The sequence below is a fragment of the Puma concolor genome, chromosome B3 (assembly GCF_028749965.1).
Source record: "Puma concolor isolate L17-30 chromosome B3, mPumCon1.1.hap2, whole genome shotgun sequence".
Taxonomy (NCBI): domain Eukaryota; kingdom Metazoa; phylum Chordata; class Mammalia; order Carnivora; family Felidae; genus Puma; species Puma concolor.
In genome coordinates this window covers 69,564,161-69,589,922 of record NC_141672.1, presented here as the reverse complement: position 1 = coordinate 69,589,922, position 25,762 = coordinate 69,564,161, and positions in this window count along the sequence as shown.

Here is a 25,762-nt window from a genome sequence, read left to right as displayed (position 1 = left end):
AATTCTAATTCAACGTACAAAAGACTTCACAATTTCTCTTGTGAATAATCAAAGTAGTATTTAAAGCATTCAGATTAATTCAGAGCTTTGTTTTTACCTTAATTTTGGTTGTAAGAGTATGTCAGTTACAAACGCACCAAACTCATATATGTTTGCTAACTTGGTTCAATGTATGATGCTGCCTGGAATGATCACTTTGAATTGAAATATGCTTAACTACACTGCAAGTTTTAAAACAGCAGTGTTTTTTAGGCAAGGTGAACACATGATAACAGTCATTCCATAGTTGTAAATTTCTTCAGTTAATAGTTATATGTTACAAACAGTATCAAGTACAAGCCAAACTTTTTATATTTTTGCATTAAACATGAACTGGGTTACTGTATAATTTCAACATATGACATCCCATTTCAAAAATTATTTTCCATAGGCAGTTATTTATACTTTTAGGCATTTTAATTTCTTGAATTAAAGGACGCAATGTAGGTAAAGATATTCCTATATTTTCAAGTTCTCTTTTGATTGGTAAGGGACAGTGTGAGCCCATCTGTTTTGCAGCAAAGAAAGCCCCAAACCATCTGTGTAGAACCACATGCCAGCTAAAACACAGAGATATGCACAGTTTTTTTGTTATGAAAAATTTTGCAGTATTTTTTTCTGTATTAGTGTGAATAAATTAGCAACAACTAAATTAAAGAAATCTTTAGAGAACATATTAAGTTTCTAGTGCCTACAGTAAATTACATCCATTTAGAAATTATGGAAGTTGCATTGTCCCCATATGAATTTTTCCTTACTATTCTGAATTTGATACTGAAATCACCCATCATCTGCAAAGTAAAATAGCTTCATTCTTGGTAATGTAAGTTCATTTTTATAAAACTGTTTTTGATTGAGCAATTCTTTGACTTTCAAACAGTAAATAATTGTGATGTTTTTGTTCAGCTATAAATAGCAGCATAGTAAAATGAATAGGATAGTTACAATTCACATATTATAAATACTATGTGCACAATATTTGTATACTATAGGGCATGAGAATGTTTTATGGCATATTTTAAAGAAGGTTTTATATTCCTATTTTCCATTGTAGTATTCTACTGAAGTATTTTTTAAGTTCTACCAGAGTAATTGAATATACAAATTCATTGCTGGCTTTTAGGAGTCAATCAGAATATTGAATAATAGATTCAGAGTTAATTATATTTTATAATTCTAAGGCTCTGAAAGATTATATTAGTATTTTTCAAATACTTCTACATTTAAAATATTTTAGACAGCACTTTGTAATGGGGCTTTTGCCTACACAAAACTGGCTATCCTAGCCGCTTTTCTGATTTTGAGAAAACAATCAGTAGAACACATGTAGGCCAACAATCTCTAAAAATTTACAAAAATCACTTCCTGATCTTCTTGCAAGCCTTCTGTCTTCCCCCCTGCTTTAGTGTGTATACGTGATTGCTGTTTGATGAGTTAGAAAATAACAAATAATAGAGACATGCGAATGTATATCAGCTCCTTAATGCAGAGTAAGTATTGATGAAATATGTTACCCTTTGAGGGAGACCTTTTCTATTATGTTTTACAGTGGTGTCGAAAATGCTTATTATCTGTTTGAAAAACATTAAAAGCTTTAAATTCAAGCAGCTCATTTTTCATTTTGTTAATTGCATAACATACTAATGTTGCACTAGGTTGTTTTTTTCAGTGGTATAATGATGCAACAATATTTACATACCAACTCTGGTTTTCCTTTAATGGTTTCTATAACAAGATCATAATTTCCTTTAGCGTAATCACTGGCAGATTTATTTGGCGTCCCATCTTCGCTCCACTCTGGCTTTGGGGGCCTGGGAGAGAGCACATACTACTTCCTCTCCCTTTCACCATCAAGTACGCTCTGCTCAAGTGTAGTTGCTGCAGGTCTGGGTTACCCTCCTGCCAAACATCCATGTTTAAACAGCATTTAGGACCGAATCTCAGGAGAACCAACGGATTCCTCTAAATTCTGCCCAAAAGCTTTAACAAATTGGTTTGCCACCATAATTTTACATCACGGTAAAGATGTGAATATGTGAAAATGGCTGGTTGGAGAAAAATTTCATTGAACTAGTTTCAAAAGATTCCTAAGAGAGGTGACATTATGAAAAAGAACATGATGGTGTTAAGGTTTATCTACAATGAGCTCACTCTTAATCTAAATGCTGACTTGAAAAACCTGGGTTTCGATGCAGACCTCTGTCATACTGCCTGGGAAGTCTTGCGACCTATCCTCCGCTCACCATGTATAGCACATGTCATACAGCACTGGAAATTCACCTAATTTTTTTTTTATTTTCTCACATAAAACAATAATAAGGTGTTAAGATTTGTCTGGCTACTTTGCTCAACATGCCTTGGAAGCAGATGAAAACATCGTAATATGACATTCCAAATTTAGCTCCATTTGTCCTGCATAGAGAAACAAAATAAAAAAACAAAAAGCAATTTCAAGCTGTCTCCTAAATTGAGCTGATTTCAGAGAAAAATACCATTAATCGGAGTACTACAGATTGGTGCGACTTGTTCTTTGGATGACATTGTATGACATAACAACAAACCTCTCGTTATGTTTCAGAGATAGTTTGTTAAATGTCTAGCTTCTTTTTAGTTAAGCAGCGAGTGACCTGTTTTAAACCACAGTAACGGCAGAGTTTTGAAAAGAAAAACTCTTCACACATGATGGAGTTGGGTAAAGCTGTGATTTTCTGCTTGGCTGGAACACAGTCTATGATGCAGTTATAAGGTTAATCAATCTGAACAAAAATGGAAAGGGATATGCATAAAAGATACACGTAAAAAGGGATCCTTAATGTCTCAGAGGAGCATGTATTTATATGTCCTCACAGTGGTGATTCAAGCTAATTTCAATTCTACCATGAGATCTCTAATGGTTACCTTGAGCGTTGTTAATTCGTTTTGCTGTGAGAATCCCTTTCTGAGGAAAAATTAGGAATATATACTAAAATCTATGGCATTAGCCTTGACAGAAATCCTTGGCATATTAAAAGCTGACATAATTACTCATGGCAAGCAATGAACAGAATGCACTTAATATTTTATCAAAATGTTCTTATAATAACTGAAACCCTGAGAAGAGTTTATTTCAATTAACTTGGGAAGCAAAATAAATATTTAACTTATTTATCATTCCACAATTAAGATCTGTAATTTAAGTGAGATGCAATTAGTTTTCTCTCTTCAACAAAACTATGCTCTATATAGTGTGGACCAGAGATTTATTTTACTTTACTCTTCCAAGGGGCCATTTGTTTTTGAACATTTTTCTTTCTTTCTTTCTTTTTTAATCTGCTCAAAAAGTGTCAAACTCAACTGCTCCAATACCTGCACAGTCAAGACTTTCTTCTATTTTATAATGTATGTCTGCTTATTAAAGTCTTCAAGACATCCTAGACTTAGGCAAACAGTGTCCAAATGTACCATATTTAGCTTCTATCTCAAAATCTCCCGAGCTGTCAATTTAGGTGTTAAAGAGACCATTTGTAAAGCTTGGCTGGGAATTGCCATTATTGACTGGAATGTGTGTTTATCATTACATTCAATGATGAAAGTGGAACATGTAGCATATGAATAAATGTCAGCAGATGTTTCTTTTAAATGGCCTGATTTCAACCTCCTGTTGTTTGTCTTGAATACAAATATTAAAAAAGGGAAAAAAAGGCAGAATTTTTATGACATAAGTGCAAGGGTAGTTAGATTTTTTGAAAAACAACAAAAATAATGGCTAGGATATCAGACTGAGGGAGTAAAGTAGAATTGAGAGTTAGTTGGCTGTGCTCAGCTACTCCTGGGGACTTCTAAATAGATTTAGCAAAAGGAGGGATTTGGGGTATGTGGTTACCGCAAAATTTAATCTCACGAATCTTTGTGTTTAACAGCTGTTGTTAATGATTTTTTTTTAAAAAAATAGCTGAATTTGATGACTACACGGAGGCTGTCCAACTTGGGTAAGGGTCTTTCAAAAGTCTTCCTCTCTTACTGGGGGACACTGAATGGAAACATTCAGTAGCAAATAGACACGGTTTTCTTCCAAACTCTTACTTTGAAAGATAGACATTGAACACAGGAAGCATATTTTACATATTTTAGGGAGGAAAAAGCAACATCAACTCGGTGATATACAAATGGAATAGACATTTTGGATGGTATGACACTAACTCATCCTTTGTTCACCTCTGCAGAAATTTCTGTGGATGTACTCTGTTTAGTGGAACTCCTGTGTGATTCGGGGGCTGTAAATATTTGTGTGTCATTTGAAAAGGTGTAAAATGACTAGAGTCAAATTCTGGGTGGGCTTTAAGAGTAGAAAATCTAACTTTAAAAATCAGGCACTCATATTAAATTTCCAACACGAGCAGTCTAAAATACTACAGAGAAAATTTTCAAATATAATGTATCTTATAATAAGATTGTTCAGAATTTGTCACCATTTCCACTTTATTTAAATGATAATAATTTGTACTTCAGATCGTAAGGAGCACTACAGGCTAATGCTTACATCTGTCAAAAAAAAATGTAGAACTTTCAAAGCCACTGAAGTTATGAGCAAATCATGTTCCAAGCTTCAAAAAGGGCAATGACTCGGGGCCTCCTTTTTATCCCTGGCTTTCATTTTGGTAGCAGGATTGTTTGTAGCCACTGTTAGGAGTGGGCACAGATATTGCATATGCAATTAGCCATTTTCTCTTAATTTTGAGAGTGTAAATGGCTAATTGCTTGTGCAATTAAAGGAAGCAAAAATTTTCTGCCTGTAAAATAGGAGGCTAGGGTAGAATGTAAATTAAAGCCATTAGTATAATTTTCTGGCTTGTATATCAACAAATTATATATGTTTCTCCTATATGTTTAGTATTTCTGCAGTATTGATCAAAAAGCTACCCTTGAAAATGGTATATGCTCTCACAAAATGCCTAAATACCTCTAGGACAGAGAACATTTTGACAGCCATGCTAATCCAAATATCAAGTTTAATATTTAACAATCAAGCATTTTTTAAAAAAGGAGTAAGGTACTTATTTGTTTACTATAACTTTCTGTGCAATAATGCAGTATTTATTTTGATAACCCCTCTAAAACTCAAAATTGAACCTAAATCTGTTTTCTCCATTATTTGGCATATGTATATCATTCATCCTTGCAGGTCAGAAATAGCAAAAACTACACTTACCTACTTTTCTGTCACTTAGACTGAAAACATGCCCCAGTCATTACTCCATTCCCACCAGTTCTTTCAAACCAAACTCTCACCTTTCATCACTATACACACTTTACACATTCCTTCAGCTCAGCACTTTGCATAACCTCCTTCTAGCACAAATACAAATTATAGTCCCCCTTCTACAAAACCCTTGGTCAGGCCATAGTCACCTTCCTTCACATTCTTCTCCAATTTGTTTTCTTTTTCTTTTTTCTTTTCTTCTTCTTTTTTTTTCTTCTTTTCTATACTTGTTTGTTCCTTCTTAATCTGGGCATCACACATACCCCCACACTAATAGGTCTGTGACACCTATTCCAGGGCTCATTCTCCTCTACAAAACTATTTGACATAGAAAATATGAAATGCCTATTAATTAATTCTGCTTCACTTAGCTTTGCATAACTGTGATCAAAATTATGCTGTACGGCTCTACTATGATGAAAAGGAATTATTAACTAACTGAAGAGTTCTTTGGATGATTAGAACGTGAAAGGACTTGAGAAATGGCTGGGATTTAGTCATACCTCATTTGTCACATGAGGAAATGGGACACTGAGAGGGCAAAGGGGCCTATGCTGTGTTTGGCAGAGAAAGGTCAGGAATCCCTTCAGTCACTCTGCCTCTACCCATGTGCCAGCGCATGAATTTACCCCCTAGGTTCTTCAACACATCATGGGCCAAAGGGTATGGCACTTAACCTTTATGAACTTTTGCTTGCTGTCCCAAGTGTCCCAAACAAGCCGTAAGGCAGGCATTCCTGCACCATATATTATAAATGGAAGACATGGAATATGAGTTTATTGAGTCGGCTAAATTAATATAGGCCGATAAGAAATTAAATTTAATTCACAAAGAGAAAAAATCCATTAAAATGTGGGAATTAGTAATAGCTTTTTTGTAATAACACATCTCATATTCTAACATTAAGGCCAAAAGATATAGGTGTTCTATGAGGACAGGCTACCTTTACTCTTGCTTAACTGCCAACAATAATCAATGCCATTTTGTGACTCTAAATAAGACAAAAAGACCTGAAAGTGACACCTTTTTTAGGGAAATGGATTTAATAGATAATCTAAAGGTTTGATGATATGTATTCCTCTCAGCATGGCTAGTTAAGATATGAGGATTATCATGTTCTTAAAGTTAGCTTTCTCACTAAAGCTGTCCAATATCTTTCAGAATGAGATTTAGAAAATACTAATTTGTAGAGGACACTTTATTAGGTAATCTTAAGCAAACTCATTTTCCAGGAGCTCACAGACTCTGTTCATGCCATTTTGTGACTCTATAAAATTGGATTTGTGAGGTGCAGGGCACAGTATACAGTGGTTTTCAAATGCACTGAGAATATTTTCTTATAGTATCTCATTATACTAGTGTTCTAGAAAAATCTTTGCACAGAATATAGTTTAAAACTGAGGTCATACAAATGATTAATAAAAAGTTAAAGTAGCCGACTAGCATGCCACACTTAAAACTAGGAAAAAGCAAAGGGCTCTGACCACTCAGCCAGAGTTCTTTCCACTTTTCTGTCATAATCTCAGTGGTCACCCAAGTTCTCATGCTATTTTTTATTGAGTTTTTCAATCCTTCTCTTCACTTTGTATGCTATTAGGAATGGTTTATAGCCTCAAAAACAGTTTAGGCTTCGAGTCCCAATTAAGTCAAACAGCAAGAAATATACAGAAGGTTGACAGAGGGTCCTGTCAACAACAGGGAAAAGTCTATTGGGGTAGGCAGTCACCACATAACATGAGCACCAAACAACTACTGGCTCCAAAAGATCTCCTTACCCAGGCCACCAGCAATTCTTATCATGTGGAGAGAGGTTTAGTAGGAAGAGAATAGATGATAAGAGAGTCAAAATGTAATAGCACCTTCTGTGTACAAGGCACTGATCTCGGCACCTTCACAAATATTATTTCCTTTATTGTCTGACCAATTGGAAAGGCAGATGGTCACTGTCATCCTTATTTTCCAGAAGAGAAAAGAAACACATAATTTCTAAGAAGCAGTAGTCAAAGGGCAAGTTTCACCTCAGGACTAACACACTGAGAAGGTCAGGGAAAAAGCAGCCCCAATCGTAGGCACTAAGGGTCAGGTGAGAGGAAAGATAGAGATTAAAAATGCACAACCTTATGTAGGGTTTATTATAATTACTAGAACCAAAGAGCAGCAAGAGTCCTTTTTAAACCTTCAATAAATTATCACTGATATTAAAGATATAGTTTTTAATAGTTAGAGATGCTCAAATAAAGACAAAGATGCTGAAAGTTTCCAAGTGGACTCAAATCTCAGCATTGGCTAATTCAGGTAGAATGAAATCTGAGATTATGAAGATAATTTTTGACATCTCTATCAGTGCTTTAACAAAGCTATCAAATCCAGCTCTTAAAGGATCTTCAGTTCACTGCACTCATATGTTTTGGTGAGAAGTTTTGTTTCTTTGTCCCTGATGTAAACAACCAATTAAGAGTATTAAGATTTTCTGTGGGCCGTATATTCTTACTCTCACTAACTCAACCTTTTGATTTCCAAACATTCTTAAAAAAAATCCTATATTGTTTCATGTACTTGTGAAAGTTGTTATCAGAAACAAATTTCTTTCACTTAAACAGCTTTCAGAATGATTATTCATAAAGAGAAAAGAAAGAACTCTGTCTTACTCAGATGTGCATAATATTTAATTAGAAAACCATTTAGGTTCTCATTTTAACACTGTTTAAATATAAATCTTTATTATAAAATCACAAAATACAAAATTCATGTTTTCTATTCTATTAAAATGTCTAAGAAAAAATTTCACCTAATAATTTTAAATCCTGTAAAATAAAATGTCAACAGATATATTAAAATTTAATCCTCCAATATTAGTATCTGACTCATTGTCTTTATATACTAACATTGTCACTGTTAAATCACTATCTATCAAATATAGGAACAGAATGATACAACATGGGATGAGCCAGATATGATCAGATAACTTAATCTATGCAATTGTGAATCTCATATTAATGAGGGAATCCACGTCAGAAATTAGTAACAGGAGGTATCTTACAGATGGATGGTGATAAAAAATTCCAATTTAAAATGAAAGTAGCAGCAATGCAAATTAGTGCAAAGTGTAACTTTTGTTCACAAAAAAATTAAGGTCAAATTGCACAGATTTGGAATTAAATGTATTAATTCCAGACATTGTCAGCAGTCAGTGTCTTAGAGAACTCCATCACTCATTTTTCTGAGAGTACTATGAAAATTGTCTTAGGCAAGTGTCATATTCTAAATGGTATTTTTTCAGTCCCTTCACCTTAACCTGTACACTTACATAAGTCTTTCAAATTTATAATAATTTCAAGAAATTTTCAAATGAGACCTCCAATTGAAAAGCCTATTTTTAAAGAAAAGCATTTGGGAAATAAAGTTCAATGTCTGAAGAGCTGAAATATTCTGTGTGAATACCAGCCCTGGACTGAAGATTTTCACTGAGGAAATAAGAGTTTCGAAGCATTTGGGACCAAAGGAAAAGAATATTTCTTCCCAAACATTTCCAGCTTAGAATATGGGGTGAGGAAACTGGAATTTTCAAAACTTGAAAAAAAAAGAGAGAAAACATTTTGGCTGATAAGATGCTCCTGAATAAAATATTATCTGAAACAAATGTTTAATTCAGAAAACACCTGCCAATGTAGATGTGCCCTTCAATAAATATGGCATCTCCATCCCCATTTAACATGTTTCTTAGCAATGAAATGTTGGCATTAAATTTAAACATAAGTGCAGTATAAAACAGGCATATAGCTATATCTTGTGGACATGGTGTTATAACAGCTAGACCAGGAATTTTCAATGTTTTGAAGTCACAACGTTTTTATATTAACACCATTTAGAGTCCCATAATTAAGTAGTAAGGTGTTTGATGATATATACAAGAGAATAATAATGTAATCACAGTGATACTAGTATGCTGTCAATAATTTATACAAAAGGAGTAATTGAAAATAAGGCTTATGATAATATTAAGACAACAAAGTTTGAGGATAAAGGCCATGAGGAATATAATAATACTTCCATTCCCCTTTTTATGTTTTTTTTTCCTGAATCATATAAAATCTCTTCAAAACTGTTTTTACATATAAGTGGCAACACATACACTGTTTGTTTTCTAATGCCTCCTTGAATGCCCTTGAGACAAATGTATCTTTGTAGAACAGAGGCAATGAAATAATTTAGAGACCTGAATGGAAATGGATTCGTTCTTTCATGGATTTACAAATTGTATCTTTCCTAAAAACTTAGTGTATAAAACAAAAATCTGTAATTTCCAATAAAAACATCCAATGGGTATTATACTTGCAAACCATGAAAACTGGCAGACACTATGCACCCTTAATTTGAAGGATAATGTAAAAAAGTCCTGAAACTGGAAAACTGCAATTGTCAAAATAAAGAAAACCAGATGCTATCTTGGTTGAAAGAAAGTTTCAAGGCAAAAGAATATCTTAATTACTATGATAGTTATTATACTATATCCTTCAGGTTTGAATTGGCTTGAGGGAAAAAATCTTTAGAATTTTTTCAAATATATATGTTTATAACCAGAAACCTGTGGTTTAAAAACTCACCCAAATGCTTACTGAAAAAAAAGATTTTTTTTTCTTTGAAAATGTACATATAATGGAATACAATTAAGATTATTTTATTCAAGAACTATTATAATGAAGTATTTTGACTGAGATGTTTAAAGCTTTTCACTTGAAACATCTGTCTTATTTTTATATATCAGTTTATCAGACCAAGTATTTGATAATACAGTCCTCAAGTATATGACATATAGCTCAGGTAAAATTACATGGGAGACTGGGAAGGAAAACATGGAATTAGACCTCCGTGAGAATGAATATACTAAAATACAGAGGAAAGACCAGCCATAGTTTTGACTGACTATGTGTAAGGGGCCTTTTGTGCATACAGTGATTATGCAATGTCAGAAGGGAGAAAGGTGCTAAACATGGCAGTTCCAAAATTTTTTCATGTAAAAATAGGGTTTTCCTAATGTCTGGCCCTTGAGTAGGGGATTATAGGCCTCACCTCACTCGTGAAATCCTTTAGATTAATATTTGTATCAATTCTTAACTAACTGAAAGCTACAATTCTAAAAATCAAAATCCATTCTAACAATACTCAGGGTTCATTATATTACTAAATTGATTTCTTGAACTTCATTCAAGAGAATTTAATTATTGACTATTTTAAAACACCTACAAATACTTGTCCCTCAAGGACCAACTATTGTGGTGGCCTGAGGGATGCTTTTCCTCCTATTTTGTTATCATTTTACAACTAAAGTGCCACGTATGAAAATTCTGACATATTAATATCTGAAAGCACAATGAGGCTTGTAAAGCATATAACACATATATTTTAAATCATAATGGAAAGCTATATTAATTCATATTCACAATATACATACTCAAGAAAGGATGCTCAAAAGTTATTGGAACTTCTTATAATACAAAGTGATATAGAATTTTGAATAATTTATTTTAAAACAAATTGTTAAAATGCAAAATGTCATTCAACATTGGCTAATATCATTATTTCTTAAAAAATACACAAGAAGTTACTCTCACTTCCAAATACCATGAAGCAGTTTATAATAGATCAAGGATCTTGCTGAAGACAATTAGAAAAAGCTGGATAACATGAAAAGACATAAGCTTGCAGGTACTGGAGAGTTGCTGACACAACCAAGGTTTGACGACCAAACCTTTGGAGAAAAAGGAATGTACCAAGATAAACCCAATTTTTTAAATATTTCTTTTTCTACCATGGTATATGCATTTCTTGTCTTAGGGCAAGGAGATGAGAAAGCAGGTAGAGGCCAGCTTCTACCTGTTGAGAAGGCAAAAACTAAAGTTTTGTGCTATCGAGACAGGCAGATATCTGAGGACTCTAGAGTCCCCCCAGAAAGGAAGAATCTCTTCTCTTCACAGAAGTTACCAATAAATCTGCATCTTTCATTACACTAGGAAGCCACGTAGAATGCAAATATAAAGTAGGACAGAGTGCTGGCATTCTCATGGCCCTGGGAAACCTCTCAGTTGAAAACCTTGGAAAGCTATCTTTGGAAAGGGATGAATAAGAGGAAGACCAATCATTACAAAGACAGCAAATCAACCTCCAGTCAGCTCAATTCATCATTAGATTGGTATTTTCTATCCTTTTGTTACTTGCCAGAGGATGTGATGAATCCTCTCTGGAATGAGATAACAGAAATCAGTTCCTACAATCAAACACATGTCTAGGATTCAATAAAAATTACAGTCGTATTGAAGAAAAATTATCAAAGGAACAAATAGACAACAGTAAAGAACCATAGGTGACACAAATATTAGAATTATGAGACATGGAATTTAAGACAAATAGATCAATATGTTCAAAAAACGAAACAAGCCAGAAAATCTTACCATGCGACGGGAACATATAAAAAGAATTAAATAAAAATTCTAGACATAAAAATTTAGATTTAGATCTAAAAATTATATTAACTTAAATTTAGATTTCAAAGTATAGGCTTAACAATGGTTTGGAAAGAGCTCAAGGAGGGCTCTTAGACCTGGAAGACACATCAGTAGAAAATATCCCAACAGAAGCATGGAGGATAAAATGAGTGGAAAGTACAGATAAGATCATAAGATACATGTGGGTTGTGGTTAGAAAGGTCTAACATATATGCAGTTTGAGTCTTTGAAGAGAAAAGAGGAAAAATGTGGCAAAGGCAATATTATAGCAATTATTACTAAAAATTTTTCAATACTGAGGAAAAACTGCAAAGACAAACCCAGGATGTCTTATAAACCCAAAGCAGGTAAATTCAAAGAATATCACACTGAGTTTCTTCAACATAAAACATGTAAAAATCATAGATAAAGAGTTTAACCCTAAGAGTACCCAATGGGTGAAAAATCCATTACTGTCAAAGAAGTGGAGGAAAAAAAGGAAACCAGAAAGTAAGTGCTGAGAGGAAAATAGAAAAAAAAAAAACTATTAAATTAAAATTTTATACCCAGATGAGATATCCTTCAAAAAATGAGGCTGAAATAAAAATACAGAAACTAAGATTATTCAGAATAGTAGTTACATGAAAGAGTAAAAGATTTCTTTGAGCAGAATGAAAATGAATCCAGAAACAAAGAGAAAAATGCAAAGAATAAAGAGCAATGGAAAATGTATCTTTGTTTACACAAACATATACACATATCAAAAATGTGAAAAGAATCTATTTTGTCATTTAAAATATACTTAAAATTAAAATATTTGATGGAAATAAGACAAAAATGACAAAAATGGGTAAATGGAGATAAAGTGTTCTGTGTACCTTGCATGGTCTGGGAAGTAGTAAAAGTATAAATTTAAAACAGATGATCATAGAATAAAGATGTGAGTTATAATCTATATGGTAAATGATGTTTAAAAAGTTAGGTATAATTACCAAACTAGCCTGGAGATTGGGGAGGTTGGACATAGATTGATAAAAATATTTGATTAGTGCAAAATAAGGAAAGAAAGAAAAGTAAAATGAAAATGATGAAGTAAGCAAGAAATAAATAGTATGATAGTAAATATAAACTCAAGTGTATCAGCAATTACATTAAACATAAATGGAATAAATATGCCATTTTAAAAACAAAAATATCTGATGATTAAAAAATAAAAAAGCCCAGCTCTATGCTATTAAAAATGTCCTTAAATTCACAAAATGGTTGAAAGTAAAGGACAAAAACCATGTATCTTTACAAATACAAAGAAATAGAAAACTAGTGTGGCTATACTGACAGATAACAAGGTAGATGTTCAGGTACATAATCCTGCTAGAGATAAAAAGGAGCATTTTCTAATGATAAAAGCATTAATACATTAGGAAAATACAGCAATTTTAAATTTATATACATCTGCTGACATTGCTGTAAAATATACGAAGCAAAATAAGGTGGACAGAAATATAAAATGCACAAAAGTCATAATGGGAGGTTTTAATACCTCTCTTAGTAATAATATAATAAACAGACAAAATAACAGTAAGGATATAGAAGAACTTAGCAAGAAAATAAATAGTCTTGACCTAACTGACTCATTTAGAACATTCTTTCAAGTACACATAGAATGTATAACAAAATAGATGCCGTTTTTATCAAGGTTGGTGTATGTCCAACAAATTCTAGAGAGGTGAAATCATGGTGTATCCTCTGACTTTATTACTATTAGATTAGAAAACAACTTTTTAAAAAGATAAGTGAAAAGTCCACAGATTTTAGGAAATTAAAAAGTACACTTTTAGGAACAGACTAAATGTCCTTAATTTGTTAATAGGTACCTATATAAAACCTATAGCACATATCATGTGTTGTAGTAAAACATACAAACTTCCCCTGCCCACACAAGACAGAGAAAGAAACAAAGATGTCCATTAGCGCCTCTTCTGTTCAACATCTAGTCAGAGTGATAAGGAAGAAAAAGAAATAAGAGATATAAGGCTTAAAAATAGAAATATAATATCATTTACAGATGACATAACTATATAAAATCCAAAGTCTTCTATAGTAAAACTAAACAAAATCAGAATTTTAAATGAATTAAGCAAGTGAACTACATAAATGGTCAATATAAAAATATAAATTGTATTTGTATAGACCATTGACAATTGCAAAATGAAATTCTAAAAATATAGATACAATTTGCAATAGCAGCTCAAAAAGCAAATGCCAAAGAAAAAAAATCTAACAAAATATGTATAAGACCTCTACCCATAAAACTGCAGAATACTGAGAGAAATTAAAGAAGACAACTAAAATTTTAAAACTACTAAAACTTTATAAATATAAGACTATTAAAACTAAAAGAATTGAGAGAAACTAAATGAGACTATTAAAACTACCACGTTCATAAGAAGAATACAATGTTGAAAGCATAGCATTTCTCCTAAAAGTGATACATAGATTTGATGTTTTCCCAATCAAAAATCTAGCAAACATTTTTAAAGGTGTATATTGGCAACATAATTTTCAATTCAAAGGGATAAGAAAAATAACAAAATCAAAGGATATACATTACTAGAAATCAAGACTCAATAAAAAGTGCAATTAAGACAGTGTAGAGCACAAGGAAACTTAAAAAAAAAAGAATCTAATGACAATCTACACATACACTTGGTTTATGAAAAAGGTGACAGTGAACTGCAAAATTGAAAGATGTGTCTTTTCAATAAATGGCATTGGGCCAAATGAATATACATAAGGAAAAAATTATAACCAATTCCTACCCTATAGAATATGCAAAAATAAATTCACATGATCCATAGATATAAAAGTAAAGGTAAAAGTATAATTTCCCCCCAAATAGGATCATACTGTCACATCCTTGTGGTAAAGACATCTGTAACAGGACACAAAATGTGCTCATCATAAAGGAAAAGACTACATTAAAATTAAAAGATTATATTAATCCAAAGACATCAGTAAGAAAGTGAAAAAGGCAAACTTTAGACAGAAAAAATGGTTGGAAAGCTTTTATCTCACAAAATGACATATGTGTAGAATATACCAAGTACTGGGGCGCCTGGGTGGCGCAGTCGGTTAAGCATCCGACTTCAGCCAGGTCATGATCTCGCGGTCCGTGAGTTTGAGCCCCGCGTCGGGCTCTGGGCTGATGGCTCAGAGCCTGGAGCCTGTTTCTAATTCTGTGTCTCCCTCTCTCTCTGCCCCTCGCCCGTTCATGCTCTGTCTCTCTCTGTCCCAAAAATAAATAAACGTTGAAAAAAAAAATTTCAAAAAAAAAATATATATACCAAGTACTGCAAAACCATAAGGAAAAAGGTTTAAAAAGAGAAAAGAAAAATGGGCAACCAATAGTTCATAATAGACAATATCCCATGGCCAGTAAACACAGGGAAAGTGGTCAAAACTTATCCGTTGTCAAAAGAGGACAAATTAAAATTACAATGTCATATCACTACCTACCCACCAAAATGGCTTACATTAAAAAGAGTATAACACCAAACTCTGAAAATACATCATACATTGCTGGTGCAATCATGAAATGGCTCAATCACTTTGGAAAACTGTTTGGTCAAATCCACCACCGCTGAACATACCTTACTCAGTGTTTCCACTTCTAGATACATATTTAACAGAAAAGTCCACTTATGTATCCAAAATACATATCAGAAGATCAAAAGAAGCCAAAATTTGGAAACAACCATGTCCATCAAAGTAAAGATAAATGATTTTGGGGGATATTCATGCAATGAAATGCTCTACAGCAATGAAAATAAATGAACTGCAATTACACATTTGTTTATAGCATGGGTACAAGAAAGTATATACCATATGTTACTACTAATAATAAAGGTCAACAACATAAAATCAACCCAAGCAAACAGGAATTAAGAAAGTGATTTCGTTGGGGGCTAGTGGTAAGATGGGACAAAAGGGAATTTCTTATATGCTAATAGTGTTCTATTCCTTTAAATCATTGGGGGCTACATGGACGTGTTCACTTTGTTCAAATATTCAATACTCCGTACACTTACATCTGTGCATGTTTGAACATGTGTTTAACTTCAATGAAAATTTACTTGACACAAAACAAATAATTACATAGTAATGAAAATAGGCTTCAAAAGACATTTCTCCAAAGAAGACATACAAATGGCCGACAGACACATGAAAACATCATGTGAAACCAGACACATGCTCAACATCACTAATTATCAGGGAAATAGAAATCAAAACCACAATGAGATGTCACCTCACACAAGTCAGAATAGCTAAAATCAAAAACACAAGAAACAACACGTGTTGGCAAAATGTGGAGAAAGAGAAACCCTATGTGCTGTTGGTGCAAAAGCAAATTTGTGTAAAATAGTATGAAGGTTTCTCAAAAGTTTAAATAGAATTACCACTTGATCCAGTAATTCCACTACTGGGTACTTACCAAAAAGACCCCAAAAACACTATTTCAAAAAGATATGTGCACCCAATATATATATATATATAGTATATATATATATATATATGTGTGTGTGTGTGTGTGTGTGTATACACATATGTATGTATGCACATATATATATATATACACAAATATATATGCATACACATAATAGAATATTACTAAACCATTAAAAAGGATGAAATTTTTTTCATTTGCAAGAACGTACATGGATCTAGAAGGTATAATGCTAAGTGAAATAAGTCAAAGACAAATACCATACAATTTTATTCACGTGTAGAATTTAAGAAACAAAACAAACAACCAAAGGAAAAAGAGACAAACGAAAGACAGACTCTGAGCTATAGAGAACAAACTGATGGTTACCAGAGGGGAGGTGGGGAGGGTGAAGGGGATTAAAAGCACACATTGTGTTGAGCACTGAGTAATGTATAGAATTGTTGAATCACTATGTTGTAGGGCTGAAACTGATACAATACTGTACTTAATTATACTGGAATAAAATAGGAGAGAAAAAAGCTTTGCCTTTTCATGTTCTTTACTGACTTGTTATACCAATAAAGAAATTGTACCATAGCTGTGGGTTCTATATTGGCTTCATGAAGACTTTGGTCTTCAGATTTACTAATGACAAATAGAAGTTAAGGACGTTTACTTATAAATACCTCTATAACAATAACTCCATGTGAAAGGCACTATGAAGTTCCATGCAATGCTTATACCTTAGAATTTCACATGCTTGTACTTTTTCCCTTAAAATATAAAAAATTATATTTAGAAGTAATTATCTTATTGTATCATGGCTACATAACTACCAAGTGAGTAGGAGGTAATACCATTAACCCATCTAACAAGTGAGGCAGAATGAACGAAAAACACAGCCCAAACCCATCTACTAAAAAGGGTTTTTACTAAAAGAGAACTGATTGATTCCGTACTTATTTTGTGAACTGCAAACTCAAACATCCAATTTCTCTTTTGACCTAATCTACCAGACACAGACTCCACCAGTCATTTTTCAGAAACTAGCTTTTAATATCGCCTTCAGTGGAGAAGTCCATGAACACTTGTTCCAGACACAAAATGCTTTGGACAGCTGTCCGCATTTCTCTCCACACCTTTCTTTTCAAGACTCCCTCAATTCTTCTGATTATATCAGATAGACAGCCTGACTGACATGCTAATCGGCATTCAACACCTTATGTAGCTCTACTCTCTCCCACTAAGAGGGCAGCTAAATTTCCTTTAAAGAGAGAGAATGTGTCCCCTGATCCAGAATTCTGACAGCGGCATCAGTGGGAGTGAGAGGTAGACTGCTTCTTTTTCTTAAAGGAAATGAACATTGTTACATCCACGTTAAACTTCCACGCAATATATATGAAAGTAGTAACAATGCCTCAAAAGTTCTGGTGGGTGTCCTGACGACAGTACATCTCATCCTCCTCAAAACAAAAGAGTTATTTCTGATGTGATTTATGGGACCAATTTGTCTTACCTCACCAGAATCATGTTAGTCTATCTGATTATGTTCCAGGCTATCTCTAGGGATCAACTTCTTTAGTGGGTAGTTAATTCTAGGAGTGGTCTACATCTATGAATCTAGCCTCTAAAATTCTCCAGTTTGTCTCAAACTGGTTTATATTGCCTTGTACTCAGGAAAGGGGCTCTCATTCTCTCACAGTTAGGTGGACCAAGTCATTAAAATAAGCGTTTATTCCTCCCCCACCCCCGGCCCCCGCCCAATTATAGGCACCAAACCCTACATGGAAACATGATTTCATTCAACGTGATAGCTATCGTGAAATCCACGCTGGAAAATTTAACCAAATTCACTTCTCCTAATTTCAATCCCAGTATGTTCTTTCAAAATTGTCTGAATTATATGATGTTAGCAAAGAACATCAGCAATGAAACATGAATTATAATTGACAGTATGCTAGCCCAGTAGTTAGTATGCTAGACAGTAGCTAGTATGGAGCTTGAGAACTTCAGCTACGAGGTCTTCTTGGTTTCAGTTTCCCATCTCTACCCCTGTAAGGTCCATTCTACATGTTCCCTAAGAAAATCTCCTTAAAATTCACGTTGTTGATGTTCTTAGAAGAGCAATATCTTCTGGTGTACTTTCAGAATCGAGTCCAAAATTCACAGCTGACGATAATAATGGGCTAACTTCCCTCATTCTCTCATCTTTGCCTATCATGATTATCTATTTCCATTACCTACTCTTAGATCCATCAGCTATTCCATTCAACTGGAAGAAAATCTTTTCATTTACACACACATACACACACACACACATTTTCTTCTAGGACATAACCAGTTGATTTGAGGGAAATAGACAATATGCAAAGAGCTAACGTTATTTAAATATTCAACACTATCATTTAAAAATGCTAGGATTCCATACAGGCTATTTAAGATAAAGAATAAAATATTCAGGAGATACTTAAAATTGGAATGGAACTCAAGTTATTCTGCTGTCAGCTATTATGAGGTTTCAACATTGTGAAAATTATTAGATTCTGGATTTGTTACTATAAAGAGGAAGGACTAGTCTTTAAGTTAATGAATGAATGTTGCAGGTTTCAAATTCTTATACTTTCAATTTTTATTCACAAAACCTATTGCCAGAAACAATATTTTATTAACTGAATAGCATTATTATCTTTCCTCCCAGGATTTATTTACAGCATATCATTAGTGACACAAACACCTTTATGTACCCAAAATATTTTTCTATATACAACCAACTGGAAGAATTAATTATTTATTAGTATTTAGACCCTGAATTTCTTTAAATGGCCTTTGAAAGATATTTCAAAGTCCTCCAAGACCATTATAAAGTACTAGGGGTAAATTCATGTTTGTCATCCAAATTCCTTACTGGTTTTCAATGAACTTCTCACTTACCTGGATACTATGGGTTTACACATGCTGTGAGCCTTGAATATTGATTTTCACTTAAAAATTTTAAAGAGATGATCTGGATTGTAAGTAACATAAACTCTGTGGGTATTTAAAATTGAAGAGAGCTAAGAAGAGTTGCTTTTAGAAAGAGCAAAGAGGACAAGTGAACAATTTAAAAATGGAATGAATGGAATTTAAAAATGCAAATGAGTGAATCATATTTTTCACAGAAGCCAGATGTCCACTTGCTTCCATGTTACAAATCAGTATAAAGGCTTATTTGTAAGGCAAGGTTTACGCAATAAAAACAAAATGATGTATTTAGAAAAACAGTCTATTGATCCATCTGGTTTCAAGGTCTATGTAAGAAAGAAAAAAAGATGGCATTTTTGTTAACTTCACCTCAATTATCAAGATCAGAGTTGTTAATTTTCCTTCAAAAGGCCAGCAAATATGCACTACTTTGTATGCAAAATTTCTCTGTGTGTACTTACTGAGCATTTTCTGTAAAGAGATATTTCCTAAAAGATTAAGAACCACTGCCCTTCCAGCCCAAACATCTCCATTTTAAAATCACATTGTTTGCAACTTCATTTGGTTAGATATTAAGACACGAGTGTGGTATTTTAAGAAGTCAAATATCCTGCAAGTAAAATTTTTTCTTGAAATAGTACACTTTGGTAAGTGGATCAGAAATTAATATACTTGGGAAACAGGAAGAAGTAGAAATGACAAAAGCACTTAAACATCAATTAAAGATAATCATTTTGTTAAGATAATCATTTAGCCTTGGAAATGATAATACAAAAATCACCTAGGACAGACAAAAAGATATATTAAAAATTACACTACTACTTCAAGTATATTTACATTTATTTGGCTGAGGGTTTGGGCATTTGCATTAACATAATCAGTTACACATATTTGATCAAGTCCACCAAAAAAATAAATAAACTGAGAATTGAGAAATTTACTCAAACTGTTGAGTCATTGAATTTAACACTATCATATCACTTGAAAATTTGTGAATGGGAGGGGCATAAGGAGAATAGAAACCAATGCATCCCTCGGATGCCTAAAATCACTCAAAGTTAGCCAAAGTATATAATACAGATGCTATTTCTTGCATTTTTATTTGAATGATCTCTTGGAAATTTCTACTTCAAATCCCTTACTATACTACCATAACCACTATTTCACACCTCTATTTTTTAAAAAGGCTACACAGAAGAGAGGGAATGGAGATTTATCAATTATTGAGAAAATGGAGGTGGAAGACAACCAACACCTACCAGTAAGGCTCTTTGACACCCACATCCATATAATCCACCAGAGACTGTTATTTGATCAAAAATAAGTATATTTTCTGGCTTATTTCACTAGATTTAATTCAATCTTTGCTATATTTTTTTTAAAAAATTTTAATGTTTATTTATTATTGAGAGAGAGAGAGAACACAAGCAGGGGAGGGGCAGAGAGAAATGAAGACACAGAATCCGAAGCAGACTCCAGGCTCTGAGCTGTCAGCCCAGAGCCCAATGTGGGGCTTGAACTCAAGAGCCTTGAGTTTCAGCCTGAGCTGAATTCTGACGCTCAATCTACTGAACCACTTAGCCGCCCCTCAACCTTTGCTTTACATAAATAGAACTTGCCTAACTGAACAGAATTTTTAAACAAGGGTTGTGGCTAAATAACACAACTTAAACAGTGTACAGTTTCTAAGATTTTCTTTTGGAGTTACTAGACCAATCCATTTTTACCTTCTGTACCTAAATGCAACTTTATTACAATCTGAGAAATATAATGCATTTAATATAAGGCCAGGGAGTTATAGAAGCTACTTAAAATAAGAAACCTAAGTTTCACCTAGCTTGTACAGTAACTAAGGCAGGTATTTTATACAGGGAACAATAGCTCAGGAATACATCTCTCAGTGGAGTTGTTAATATCTATTCCTATGGTATACAATAAGATGCATTCATTCTTCATTAGCTCTTTTTGGTAAGGACACAATATTATTTGCTTAGGAAATGAACCAGAAGTCGTTATTTGATCTTATTATTTTCTGAAATCACCAGGCCAAGTCATATGACTTGGACTCATAATGTAGGAGATCACCTAAGGCCTTGCTCCTCACAGTGTGACCACAGACCAGCAGCATTAGCATAACCTTTGAGTGTGTTCAAAATGCAAATGTTCCCACCCACCCTAGGCCTACTGAATCAGTATCTTCAATTTGACAAGATCCTCAGGTGATTCATATACAGATTAAATTTGAGAAGCACAGGTCTAGATTAGAGGTTCTTCAAGTGTGATCCTCAACCAGCAGCATCAGCCTCACCTGTGAGTTGGTAAAAAAACGATAATTCATCAATCCAACTCTAGGCCTACTGTACTTTAACAGGTTCTCCAGGTGGTCCTTATGCACATTATAGTTCGAGAAACACTGACCTAGATCATTAAATTCTGATTTTGTTGGAAATATTTTCTATGTACCAAGCCCTCCTGCTACCTGCTTCTTTTTCACACCTACTAGAAAGAGAATTCTTCTAACACAATCCTTTCTATTCTATAATAGAAAGGGGGGGGGGGGCGGGAAAGCTTGTATATTTGGCTGTTCTTGGAAAGGCCTAGAATCCCATCAAACATTTACAACAATTTGAGGGTAGGTTTCCCTATTTGAGTTTGTTATTATGCCAGCATCATTCCTATTATCTCAACAGATACCATGAACGTCTCCTGGCCACATTCACTTATTTTTACTTTCTCACACATGAGCACGCACATGCACACAAACACACCATTCAAAAAACGGAGGTACTGATTATGTAGCAAGTAGTCATATTAGTTACATATTTAGTAGTTACTGTCTTCCCCTTAAGAGAAGAAAGAACGCCCAATACCAGAACAAATTGGCAAAAGCAGAACTTCACAATCATGCACATTTTTAAAGCCACAAAAAAACAATGTGTTAAAGCCAATGGCCTCCTAAACAGTACAGATTAACTCAGTTCTCCTGTGGCCATCTTTGGTCTCTTGGTGAGAAACTGAGGTAGTCCCATTTTTACCATCAATCTAGTTCAGTGATCACCTTTTCTATGAAGCCTTCCAGTCCCTCCGGGGCAAAATTAGAAGCCCCTCCTCTGACTTCCCATAGAAATGTTGGTGTGCATTTATCAGAACCCTTGTTGTGTTGTGTTGTTAACTTTGGTTTACTGCCTCAATCGCCAGACTATGAATATATTAAAGGTCTGGAACTTTATCTTTCATCTCTGAATAACTGATAGTAAGGATGGTCAGGCTCTTCAGTTAGTTCTCCATAAATATCTCTGATGGAACAAATGAGTAAATGAATGAAACTATCATGGCAAAAAGAATATATCCTTTCAAAGCATAAGAGCTCTAACAACAATGGAAACATCAGGCATCTGAAATAATTACAAATCTTGCATTCTTTCTTAGGTTAAGAGTGCTAGAATCTTGTTTGTTTTGTGCCCATGTAGTCCCTAAACAGTTTAAATGACTTGCCCAGATTTATATAGCATGATATTAAAAAATCAGTCAAATATCTTTTTGGTTTTTCCATTGGCCAACACTGTTACTTCAAAGACCGTGAATGAACCCAATTATGTGCCTTTCACGCTTAAATAATTATGAAAATTATATTGCATTTCACCTGAGCCATCACATTACTTGTTACATATTTTAGAACTGTAAAACATGTTTTTCATTCTGCATCATCACTTGTAAGCCTCAAAGTTCTTACTATTGGAAATAGATTTTCTCCTGTCTGCTTTAGGGTAACATTGAAACACTTCCAGATCTCATTTCACCTTAAAAGTCCTCTTCCTTTTTCAATACCTGTGCTTGACTCCCCTTAATGTTAAAGTTGTGTGCACACACTAGTGAGACAGAAGACAACTTAACACTGTTTGGGAGGATTTCTTTCTTATGCTTTGGTCCCAAACAAGTACATGTGATATTGGATGACCTTCTGCTCCAGACTTCAGCCACTTACACAGTGGCTTCCTTTTCTTAGATGTAGCAAAGAAGAGTTTAGGCCTCAAACCTTTGAAGTGGAGCATCAGTAATTTACCATATGAGCAATGAACAATCCCAAAGATCTCTGGGGCCAGAAAATCAACATTATTAACAGTACTATGCTCTTACCCCAAAATTACCCTCGTCCACACTTTAGCTTTCCAAATGTATTTTAGTTACAGAAGGCTAGTCAAGTGCCATATTTGAAGAAGTGAAGATAAACAGGGATACAAGAAAAAGACAAAAGTGGTCGCAGTAAAGACAATAATATAAACAAACACCTTATGAATATAACCTATCATACGCTTATTTACTTGGTTTCTTACTGAGAACATTTGTATAATTCTCTTGTACAGGTGACAAAATCAGTTCATGAAACACCATTCCCGGGACTAGAAAAATTTTTCAGGGCAAATATATTCAAAATGTGCTCACTGAGCTAAAAGAAATGCAGACTCTGTGTGTGTGTGTGTGTGTGTGTGTGTGTGTGTTTGCGTGCATGTGTTCTGCCAACTAAATATGTGATTTTGAGATACTTCAAGGGAAAATATATTATTTCTGTATGTCTTCCCCACCTACATACTACAAAATGACTACATAGATGTCATGTCAAAGCCATAATAATTTCTTAACTACATGGAGGGAGATATGAAAAGAACGAATACTGAAAGATGTCTTAAGCCTCAGAGCTGTCAAATACTGATTTATAGTAAATTTCTACCAAAACAAGTCTGAAGTAAACAGGTATTAATTTTGCATTAAAAATATCTTATTCATTCAGATCATGGCAAAGATAATTTGTAAAATGAGAGACCTAGAATATATAATCCTATACATCTTTGATTCCATGGAATGTATTAATGATTATTCAGATTCTTACCCAAAGTGAAACAATGACACTATAATACAGGAGGAAAACAAGTTTCTGTAACATTGTGAATAACAGTGCCATTGTAATATCTGAATTTATTTTGCTTTAAATACAAATATTAACTTATTCTTGTTGTTTGTAAAAACACCATAAGAAGAAAAAAATGGGAAAAAAAAAACCTTAATGGATAACTAAAGAGCTCTGTGTGCTAAATTCAATTCAGGTTTAATTTTGAACAGAAATCTTTTAATGGGCATTTGGTTAAGGGTATGTGATCTGGTCACAAACAATGAATGGCCTAGGATGTAAGACACAGCTGTGAGTTTTAAAACTACAACTTAGAGAATTTTAATGTCTTAAATTTATCACTGTCTATGATTTTACAATAGTCCCATAATCTACTTTAATAATAGCACATGCTTTTTATTATTTTGTGAAGTCTCAACCCCACCCTTCAAGGAAATCAGATTTCAGAAGTTCTCACACAAGTCAAAACCCTCCAACATGAAATTTATAATCAAAGACTCAGCCCAGAAATACATGTAAATTCTGTTCAAGTAAAGTATCTCTCTCTCTCTTAAATGTTCTCACATATCAAATCACTGCATTCATCCCTATGTATTATTTCTGCTATAAAAATATCAGTGTGCTTTTGGAAAGGTTTTCACTCTTACAAAATTATTGAGATGTCTACCTGAAAATCAATGGTAGGTTTGGTGACATAATTACTCTAATTCTCAAAAGCCAGGCATTCATAAATGTGGAGCTATGTTTTTTCCTGGTGGTAAAGTTCAGGATTTGCTAATTGGTACAATCAGAGAGCAATAGTTTCAAGGCTGCTGCAGCAGTATGCTTACCTAAATTGATGCACAAGCTAGGTCCATGACGAGAAGCACTCATTTACCCATAAAAACTGAGAAATGATATTGCCCAGTAATCAATTTGCGTAGGCAGTTGTTCATAGATGTGTCTCTGATCCATGCACTAAAAAGCAGAGCCATGTAGTATCTTATTTCTTCACCCTCCAAAGGAAAAGTCAGAAAACAAATCACAGAGAAGGGACTCAGAAAACACAAGAGCTGTATCTTCAGCCCACATAAGCTTATTATATGGTTGTACAGTTATAAGAATTATATCAGTAAAGCACCTAAATAGACATTTCACTTGAAAGTAAGAAAATATAGAGCCCTATAATAAAAATAAAGACTTTGCAAGCCAGTGTTAGTTTCCTGTTTCCAAGTTCATGAAAGAGATTATAAATAGCATGTACTTTTTAACATGCACAGTCTATAGCTTTCAAAAATAATATTAGAGTATACAACACATTTATTTAGTTATTGCTTACAGCAAGATAAATATCTGTCATTTTATCTATACTTCTACCCATAACTAGAAACTATGACAACCCCCCTTCACTGTATTTGTATCATTAAAGATTTTGTAAGGCTACCATAGCTATATTTACATATGTACAACTTGAGGTGCATGGGAAAAAGCAAGTAATCAAGAGCTTCAATTTGGTGTCTTAAGAATTGTCCTCTATTCTTATTATCCTGCGATTGTGTTCAGAGCTCGAGAATTTAAAATGGGGGAAAAAAACACCCTCATATAGCAATCACCATTTTTCCTGTAATCAAGTCCATACTTCTTTTCATATTCTTTCACTGGATTGCTTT